This window comes from Eubalaena glacialis, chromosome 1 (assembly GCF_028564815.1).
Source record: "Eubalaena glacialis isolate mEubGla1 chromosome 1, mEubGla1.1.hap2.+ XY, whole genome shotgun sequence".
Taxonomy (NCBI): domain Eukaryota; kingdom Metazoa; phylum Chordata; class Mammalia; order Artiodactyla; family Balaenidae; genus Eubalaena; species Eubalaena glacialis.
The window spans coordinates 120,611,213-120,622,429 of NC_083716.1; positions in this window are offsets into that span (position 1 = coordinate 120,611,213).

Genomic DNA, 11,217 nt, shown 5'->3' on the forward strand with positions numbered 1-11,217 from the left:
AATTAGTGTATAATTTCAAATTGAGACAAGTGCTACAAAGATGATGAACATCTCCATACTGTGAAAGGGGATTGGGTATGACTTCAGGTGTGACTTGAAGATAGAGATCTTCTAAGAGCAGGGTGAAGAGCAAGTGTGAAGGCACTAAAGCTGCAAAATCTTGGAACATTCCAGGAACTGAAAAGAAGGCAAAGCAGCTAGTGGGTAGCCATTGAGAAGAAGGTTACATATTGAGGTTGTGTGTTAATTTCATGGCTTACTATGTGCCAGGCACTATGCTAAATTCCATTTCATTTCACATGCTCAAAACCCCTTCAAAACAGTTACTATATAGTAGATGAGAAATTAAGGCTAAGAGCAGCGATTCTCACCCTGGCTGCATATCAAGATCACCTGTGGATCTATTACAATTTCTAGTGCCTGAGCCTCACCCTTCATATATTCTGATTTGATTGGACTGAAGAGGGGGCCTGGGCCCTTTTAATAAATCTCTTGTGTAATCCTAATATGAAGCCAGAGTTGAGAATCACTGTCTTAAAGTTAATTTGCCCAGGGTCACTTGGCAACTAAGTGGCAGAGGAGAGAAATTAAACCTAGATCTGTCTGATTCTACAACCTGTGCTTTTAGCCACTCACTAGTGCCCTGTCAACATTCAACTACATGTAGCACCAGTTGCATGCTAAAAACTTTGTAAAACACTGAGAAATAAAAATGAACAAGACAGAGCCCTCGCCTTCATTAAATTCACAGCCTTTTAAGGCAGAAGTCTCAGCAAATGAAGCTAGGCCAGCTCATGTAGGCAGAAGTAAGTCAACTGAGGACTGTCATTGAGATCAGATACGTTCTTCCTATTTTAAGCTAGATTGGCACTGAAGGTAACTGGTGCATCAGGGGATCTACGTAGGCAGCTATTGCAATCATCATCTGAGAGATGGTACAAGCCTGAACTAAGGCAATGGTGAGGGTTCAAAGAGAATTGGCAGGACTTGCTGACCACTGACATGAGGGTGAGGACAAGAAAGAAGTGGAAGATGACTTCAGAGTTTTGAGTTTGATAGACTGAGTGGAAGTGAACACCACTGATCTAGAACAAGAACACAGGAATTGAATCGGGGGTCGAACGAGTTTGAAATACTTGTGGAACATTTAGGTAAAAATGTCTAATAGAGTACTGGAAACGTGCATATGGAATTCAAGTGAGCAAACGGATAGAAATAGAGATCTGGAATCCTTGACCTCCAGGTGGTAGTTGAAGGAATGCCTTGCATAGTGTGTATGCTGTGTATGGAATTTTTCTTAAAAGACAGTAGAGATCAAGAGGACAAAAATCCACAAAACCTGACATTGCTGTATTTGAATAGTTCAATAAAGCTATTTTTATCTGCAGTGATATTAAACACAGTCAACTTATGATTATCTATGATGAGATTTTAATACTTTCCAGACCTTCCCTGGGCACACAGCAAATTTAACAGATGATGCATAACCATGGAATGCAAACCAATTTTAACTATTGGCTAAATATTTAAGAATGCTATATGATGCATTCAGAACTGTAACAGAAATATCCTACAACAGTGTTTTCACACATAACTAATTTGTATGTAACCCTAGTTTTGACTTCAATCATTCTGATAATATTACTTAAACCTACAAAAATTATAATGTTCTAAACATAAAACTAGGTAGAAAATCCTTAGGCTTAACTCCTACTTCTATAAATCAAAACATTTGTAAAATAAATATGAACAAAAGCATAAAATAAGTAAGCTTCAAATTATAGTAATGTGAAAGGTGTTTTTTGAAACAAACATTTCAATAAAGACAAGTAGCTGCTACAGAATGAATTATTTTGAGATAAAACATGCTCTTATTACTGTTTATCATGTGATGGCCCAATTCTTTCACTACTTCTCTTTATTAAACCTTTATTTGTACAGTCAACCCTACCATTATTTGGCCTTCATTTAGAGCAAATGATAATTTAAATCCATCTCTGTTGTTTTTTAATCAATGTAAGACAATTAGAATCCAATCTTAAGAGAAATCATGTAGCAATGCTCTGCTAGAACGTGTTTATCAACATGATTCACAACATGCTTGTATTAATATTTGAAGGTTGTCATGTAATTAAAATCACATCACTTAAAAATTCTCCAGTAAATTTATGGACCACTGAGAATGTACTCATGTCTTCTAAAGATCTGCAAACACTACTTTGAAAAAAGCTATCATAGGTTATCCAGAGTTTTTGCTTATTTATGCCTTGTAAAATTCCTTAGCATAAATCTCCAATTCCCAAAACATATTCCGTAGAATTAATATTAACAGGAATTTGTGGAGAAAAATAGGATTCTGTGCTCATATTTGGTAAGCATTGGATTAGAAAAAATTAAACAGATATTGTCAATATGGGAATTTTGAGACCCTGTAATATTCCAGGACACAATTTGTTCCATGAAACATTTGTTTTTTCCCCCCCTTTGGAGCATCTCACAGAGCTAGTTGTTGGCTATGTTTATATGCTGTCAAATAAACATCCCTCTCTAATATGTTTAGGGGAAGTTGAAGTAATGAAGTTACATTTTACGGTGAAAGCTGTTTGTAAAATCCTCTGTCATCAATCAATCCATCATCATCTACATAGAAAGCAGGCTCTTAGGGCATATGGCACACTTTTCAGTGCCTAGGATGGTGCCTGGTTTGTATTGTAATACGAGTTCAATAAATATTTGTTGGGTTAATTAAAATTTTGTTGTGTTTGTTATTTGTTTTATGTCAAGAGTGTTTGCTACTATTTTGGTTTCATGAACTACGTAGCATCTGGAGAGAAGACTGATCAGAAAACTATTTTTATGTAGCCTTCTTATATAACAAGTGTTTATCCTGAAGGAGCAGAAAGAAATTTGTCTTAGAATCTGTACTGTCTAATACAGCAGGCACTAGACACATGCATCTATTTAAATTAATTAAAATAAAATAAAAATTCAGGTCCTCAGTTACACTAGCCACATCTCAAGTGTACAATAACCCACGTGATGGACAGTGCAGATTATAGGACACTTCTATTATCACATGACGTTTTACTGGAAAGCACTGATTAGATGATTTATGTAAATTTAGCTGCCTCAAAATACTGACAAGGTAAGAAAAAAATCAAGAAATAGAGGCAAAATCATTATCTATCCACCAATGTGTCCATCTAAAATTTATTGGTTCTCTTAGCATGTTGGAGACAGAATTATGTAATGCAGAGGAGCCCAGTGGTTTTAGTTTTACTTTAGGAAAAAGTTTGAGTTATGGCATTCTAAGCTTTCAGACTTGGCACCAGCCTCTTCCAGAGGGACGTGCCAATTTCAGAAGGCAGTTTGGTTTCTCAGCAAGAATCATGAGTAGGTGACCTATAGAAAGTCTATATAGCACATTAACGTGGGCCAGGTTATAAAGAAAAAGCCTCCCGCTGGAAACAGTGTTTGTTGGAATATATTTTAAGTAGGACCTTGAAAGCATCAAACATCCGAAAAGATCAAGAGGGATTAGCAGGCTAAAATCTAAGGGGAAATGGGACCCCAGGCAAGTAAGCAGAGCAAGGAAGCCACTCTTGCCCTGAAATTATTTGCTGATTGGGAAAAACTGAAATTCTGTTTTGGCAGACTTTTCAGACAAGAGACAACGTAACATCTTGGCTGCGAACTTTTGGCGTCAGAGACCTCACATTGAAAAGGCAGGACCCCAAAGAACAGCACCTTTGACCCTGTGAAGTAATCCCACTCCCCACCCACAGGCGGAAATGAGCGGAGCAGTGGGAAATTCAAAGGTACGAAATAAGCACCTGTGGAAATGTAGCCAGAAGCTGGCCTTCAGGCAGATTTGCATTCCAAATTCACTCCACCCCAGTAAATACAAAAACTTCCTGTCTTTAGTTTTGTTTAAAGTGGTCTTAGAACGATAGGGTCCAAAATGCCTGTGAACTGAACCCTTCTAAATGTTCTTCCAGTCTTTTCCAAATACCAAGCCCACATCTAATACATCTAGAAGTTTCTTTAGTAACACTCCCCTTAACCAAGTATCCAGAGCTTTCAACTTATTTGTCATAGGAAACAAAAACCACCCTTTTCATATTTTCATTTCATCAAATTACAAATTTTGTATCACTTTATGTAATTTCAACAACACAACTGGTAACAATCACAATGAACTCTTGGTGGACACACAGCCTAATTGCTGGGGCCACAAGAGCCTGGGGCGGCCGGCCCCGGGAATGGAGGAGGCTCTGCCAGGGAAAGGGGGCTTTTACTCTACTCTGAGTGCAGTATCTTCTTTTTTTTTTTTAATTTTATTGAAGTACAGTTGATTGACAATACTGTGTTAGTTTCTTCTGGACAGCAAAGTGACTCAGTTACATACGTATATCTATTCTTTTTCATATTCTTTTCCATTGTGGTTTATCCCAGGATATTGCATAGAGTTCCCTGTGCTCTACAGGAGGACCTTTTTGTGTACCCATCCTCTATATACTAGTGTGCACCTGTTCATCCCACACTCCCAGCCCTTCCCTTCCCTACCCTCCTCCCCACACCCCAGCCACAAGTCTGTTCTCTTTGTGAGACTGTTTCAGGATCTTCTTACATCCTTTGTCAGCGCTGGGAAGAGACCTGGAGGCTCACAGAGGGAAAGGACTTGCCCAGGGTTTATTATTAGTTGGGTCAGAAGAGCAATCAGATCTTTGATTCCTAATCCTGTGCTCTTTGTTTTTTTTTTAAATAGAATTCATCTTGATCTCAGGACCATGCTTTATATCTTTTAGATCATGTAAAAGACATTTTTTCTACTGTATTAGCTTAACAGACTCTGAGACAATAATAGATCATTCTTGGTATATTTGTAGGTAAAGCTTTTGTACATTTTCTTAATAATATGCCCAGAATACTCAATATAAGTTATTTATCATTTCATAACTCTGTACACTGAGATCACCCACTATTCGATAATAGTTACAAATGTGAGGTGATTTCATAATAGGGATGCTTATCTTCTTGCATGTAAACTCATTCAATGTCTACTGCAATTACTGACCTTAGCTTAGTTGTAATTTTTTTTAATTGGTGGCTAGCTCCATACCACATTCAAACAAACTGGAAGAAAAGAGGAATGACAGAGGTGCTTATAAATCAATCTAGTCACAAGACGGCAAACTAACCTGAATTCTCATGGTTGCACTGCTTCAATCCATGATGATTAGTGATGTGATGATCAATGCTGGCTACAGAAAAAAAAAAAAAAAATTGTGGTCAAAGAGGGGGGCAGGATAGGGAACAGGACAGGTTGAACCTCCAATATTCTGAAACAAGAGGGCAATGAGAAGGGTATTCACCATTTAGTACTGACCTTGGTGTAACCCTTTCAGGACGTTTTTCAGGTCTGTTAGGAAGCAGTGATGACTAAAGTCAATAAATTGACTTTAGTCAATGTATATAAAGTCAAATGGTCCCTGTAAGGTTTGGTATGTATCATCAGGCAACAAATAAACTAAACAAAGCCCAAACAAGGTCACCATGGATGAGGAAGCAAATGCAAAATACAGCTCTGAGACAAAGTCACTGAGGTATAAAACACCAGGGCGAGAAGACAACTGGAAAGATTATAGACTATAAAGTATTTGTCAGAGAGGCAATGATAGAGACCAAGAAAAAAGAGGTGACACTAGCTATTAATTATTACAAGGGCCCATACAATTTGAGGTCAAAAAACATAGCAAGGTGCTCTCTAAGGGATTTCTCTCCTGCTAATTCACCACACTGTCATTCCAGCTCTGCAACGCTCCTTCATTCAAACTGAATCACACATGAGGGGCTTATACAGCTTTCACTCTCCCGAAGGCAATATGTGTATTCTAAGCTCTTATTGAACTTAAGCTAGACTCACAGTTGTCTAAAAGTGTATATTGCTTTTATAAGGGGCTGAAAAATGTAGCAGAGAATTTCCTCTGACTTGCCAGTTACATATATATAAAAGCAGAGGATTTTATCTGATAACAGGTGGAGGACACAAATGATTAAATAGTTTAAAATTTCCCAAAAGAAATATGTATAAGGTAGGTGATGTAATAGACATAAAACACACCTATAGAAATTCAAGGGCTTGAATTTAGATTTCTTTTGGGATTTAGATTTCCCCAAAACAGGAACTATCAAAATAATTTTCCATAGAAATAAATTATTTGAAATGATTTTAAATTCAAAGGGGAAAGGGAGGAGAGGGATAAATTAGGAGTATGGGATTAACAGATACAAAGTACTATACATAAAATAGATAAGCAACAAGGATTTACTGTATAGCACAGGGAACTATATTCACCATCTTGTAATAACCTATAATTGAAAATAATCTGAAAAAAATATATATATATAACTGAATCACTTTCTGTACACCTGAAACTAACACAATATGATAAATCAACTATACTTTGATAAATTGTTTTAATTAAAAAAATTAAATTTAGTTCCTTTGGAATTTGAGAAGCATTGCTTTTTCTTTAAGGCTAGGAATTAATGCTTTAATAATGATGACAGAAAATTAAAAGAACTTAAGACTTTTCAGAAACAGATCTTAGATTCATAAAATTAATTTTAGTATTGAAGTATGACAGAACCATCAGTAGAAAAGACATTCCAAACTGAGAAATAGTATATGTTGCTCAGTGATGGCCTGGAGAGTCCTGGTGATGCTTAATATTCTCAGAGGGTTTATTGGACACCTTAGCTCCAGTAGATCTCATAGCTCCTCTGTGATTTTAAAGATTGATCCTCTGCTAGAGCTCAGTTTTCTTTGAGGAAGCCTGTACTAGTGGAAAAGCATGAGCACTCTTTAGAAGGAGGCGTATCTACGTTCTGGTCTCTGCTCGCTATCACCAGCTGGGTATTCTTTGGCAAGTTGCTTGACTTCTCTGATCCTCCATTCCCTCATCATTAAAGCACTGGGTTGGCCAAAAAGTTCGTTCGGGTTTTTCCAGAAGATGGTACGGAAAACCCGAACGAACTTTTTGGCCAACCCAATACTTCCTGTTGTAAGGACTATATCTGATAAAGTCATAAAAGATCGTAGTTTTGTGGGTATTATTATTAATGACTTTGATATACATCTTGACAAATGGCCTTATTTCTTTAGAATGTCTCCAGGATTGGGACTTTCTTGCCTCTTCATCTTTGCACACACAGCTCCAGGTATGAGAGAGTTCCTCCTGGGGTTCAACTGGACTCGGATTCTTTATGGCTCCCACCTCTTGATTTCCTTCCATGTGACAGCTTTTAAATTGTTCAATTCTCCTCCCACTCCACACTCCCCACAGATTCTTGTCCTGGCTAAATATACTGTTTCTTTACTCATTTTCCATAGCACAGTTTCTCTGCCCCCCTTCTATAACTGTTGCTTTCTTCTGGACATACTTCAGTCTGTCAATTTACCTGCCATAGGGCTACTTCCAGAACAAACACCAGAGTTGCAGCCTCACATCCCTTGTTTTGGATACTTCTTTTAACACAATGTTCTATCACAGTAGCATTTTTTGGCAGCTACATCCCACTATTAAGTTGTATTGAGTTGTTAAATTTAAACAACTCTTAAATCCTTCCCATGTGCACAAACCACATTTTCTTTATCTTTTTCTTTTATAATTGTGAGTAGAATTGGGGCTGTTTTGGATGTTTCTACCTTGTCCATTGAGGGTGAGGGATGGATGCCTAAACGAAAGGGTTTATAATTCAAAAGGGTTGAATTTCTTCTTCTTAAACCATGTTCATAGTTACTACCTATAAAGATCTCTGGGGTACAAATTCCACCATTTAACATAATGCCTTTCAGCTTTGTGTTACCTACAGCCTGTATCTTCATGCCATCATGCTATCATAATCTTATTCCAAGTCCTTAGTAAACAATTTGTGAAGTACAGCGCCAAGCCCAGAGGCCTGTGGTGGGCTCTAGAGAGAGCCCTGCCTTTTAGTTGACATAAATCCATTCATCAGAAAGAACTCTGCCTACTGTACACCCAACTCACATTCAGAGTGCTATCGTTAGAGGTTGGTAAATTCGTGTAGAAATTCAAGCTAAGCACTTCCTCCTCACTAATTTATGCTATTTTCTTTGCCAAAGGCTTACAAATCATTTCCTTAATAATTGGTCTCAGATGTCAAGCCCATCTCCGGAGTTCACAGGATTCACCTCTGTTTTGAGAAGAAGACATTGTCCATTTTCAGTTTTCCCTAATTCTCAGGATTCTTCAAAAATTATTGACAGGAATTCCTCTGTTTTATCCCAAAGTTCTTTCAGTGTCTAAGAAATGCACCTCATCATGAATGTCATGAAATGTCTATGCATTTTGAACAGCCAGCACCTACAGATTCTTACACATTCCTTCCCTATCTGACAGTCTTTCAGCTGGAGAAAACGTAGGAATTAAAGCAGATAAGCAGTTGTGCTTTCTTCCTTTTCTCTTTTAGCACTGTAAATGTCTGGGTCTACCAGGCTCCTTAAATCATGGGCACCTTTCTGGGCCATGTGTGACTCACCAGCTCAGTCCTGAACCACATACATTTGTATTGTTCATAACTTCACCCTGAGTGCTTGCACTCTACAGTCTGACCTGTTTTCAGCCTGACTCTGTGACTTATTTGTACTTTTCACTTCTACTTGCCTTCTTAGACCTGATAGTTCTCATACTTTGACTTTTCTCTTTGCTCCTAACCCTTTGGTCTCCCAAGGGGAAATGCTTCTCTTCAGCCAATGGGTTCTTTCCTTAGGGTGATACGCTTGGGTCTGACATCCTCACCAGGTATTCCGGCTACTCATTGCTGTGTATCCAACCAGGTAGCAGCTGCATCACCTTTAAGTCACAGGGTATCACTTCTGCCATATTCAGTTGGTCAACTGCTCACTAGGGTTGGCCCAGATTCAGAGAGAGGAGACATAGATTCCACCTCTCAATGAGAGCAGTGTCAGAAGATTTGCAGACAAGATTTTAAAACACCATACCAGATTAGCAGAGCCCAGCAAACAGAGACCAAGCATCATGCAGCAAAGGCATCTGTCACTTGCTTTTCCTCCTCCACATAAGTGGACAAGTCCTTTTTGATGACTTCATATGTTTCACATGGCTCCCTTCATTCTGGACATTAACATGTAACATTCTTACAGATTTACATGGCTGTTTAGTCTTTGAACATGACTGCTTGTCTATTTTCTGTTTGGATTCATCAGAGAAGACCCTCTGAACCCAAATCAGTTTATTAGGAGCACTTCCATTGCTCCTACCCCACTCTGTTGCCAAAACTTAAACTTAGAAAATGTTTAATTTCTTTTCTTAGCGTCCCTATAAATGGAATGCTACCAATCCTTTCCTTCTTCTGTGTGCATAATGCACTTCCACATACACACATACACACTAGGTATTTGCCTCTTGTCATCCCTCTTAGGGTGCAGAAGGTATAACGGCATGGTCAGACAGACGTGGCTTAAATTCCCACTCTCCCTTACTAGCTATCCAGGTAATCTGAAGAATGTGATTTTACTTCTCAGTAAAATTTAGTAAATTTTATGTGATACATGGGGATGGCAGTGGGATTAGATGAAAGAATAGTAAAATTTAGTAAAATTTAGTAAAATTTGGTAAATTTTATGTGATACATGGGGATGGCAGTGGGATTAGATGAAAGAATACATGGGAAGAATTTAGTACAGGTTAGGCACTCATTAAATGGTAGCTCTTAATATTATTCAGCTCTTATCCTTTTAACTGAAAACTACAATAATTACCTCCATCCTGTACTCCAGTGCTGCGTAAAACAGCACCTGTATATCTATACCAAACACCCTGGCAGGTGACTTTATAACACCACGTGTTCTTTGTGAGCTGTTTTCCTGGTTTCGTCAGCAATTTTCATAAGCTCCTCTAGGGTCACAGTCACCCATTTTTTTCTCTTTTGTAAACCTTCTAGCCCCTGGCTCAGCTCTGAGATGCACAGTCCAGAGGTGCATCTTGGATTATATAAACTCTGCTACGTTGAACAGTTGAATGTAGGAGCCAAGACTGTTGCCCCAAATTTCTCTCCACAAATAACTCTCAGACACGTTCCTACAGGGAACCTCAGGTAGAGGAATGCTGCTTGTCCAGAATGGTTGCAGTGCTTGTAGGTGTATAATTAGTCACTAGTCAGTGTGTAAATACTGTCTAAATTGCTTTATTTGTGAATGTGAAAAGCTCTGCAGAAATACAACGTATTACAGGAACCGGGGCTGGACACAGGAGATAAGGTACTGTGGCGGGAGAACAAGTGAGTGAGGTATCAGTGTGTGTTGTGTATCCCTCTGAGGGGACAAAGCTTCTGGGTTCTTCCCGCCGTCACTTTCTAAGAACACTGACTCCCCTGGGTGAATAATTTAAAGGACAAATTACCACTCTTCTGGGTACCGAAGCTAGCCATAAGCTGAAATTAAATTAAATCATAAAGCCCTACAAGAAACTGAGGGAAGAGTCAGAAATATAAAACCAAGGGAATCCAGAGCTAGCATGAAATATTAGAGTCTGTGCGATGTCCTTGCCTTCCTGTGCTGATGAAGGGAAAAACTGAAAACCACCCTGGTACAGACTTAAAGGACCACCATCAAATATCCATTGTTAAGTACTTGGCAGTGGCTATTGCAATGATTTCAGTTCCAATGGGGTATTGGAGGAAGGTAGGAGACAGAGCACTAGATCAACTTCAAGTCCTTGCACTTCAGCTAAATAGCTGGGTGACCTTGAGCTAGTCATTACCTAATCTGGGCCTTAGTTTTCCTTCATCTTTGAATTGAGAAACATGAAATCAGAGTTTGTGTTTCTAAGATCTTTTTCGCCCATAATAGCTCAAAGATCACAGTGAGCTGATAAAAACATGTATAAAATTTGCTACCTATTAAACATATAATAAAATATAAATATTAAAATATATAACAAAACATCTATTAGAATATAGAAAGTTCATTAGCTTTTTTTTATAGCTCCAGCCCTAGGATCACCATTAAAAATTTCCTTATATGTGCTCCTTAGCAAGGGGCCAGGAGACACAGGGACAGCTGTGGAAATGGAAAACCATAAAGCTTTGTACTAAAACAGTGTGTCCCCACGTGTGTTTCCTCCAGAGGGGAATCAGTGTTTACGCGGTGGCTTAGAGGGGTGGTCCCAC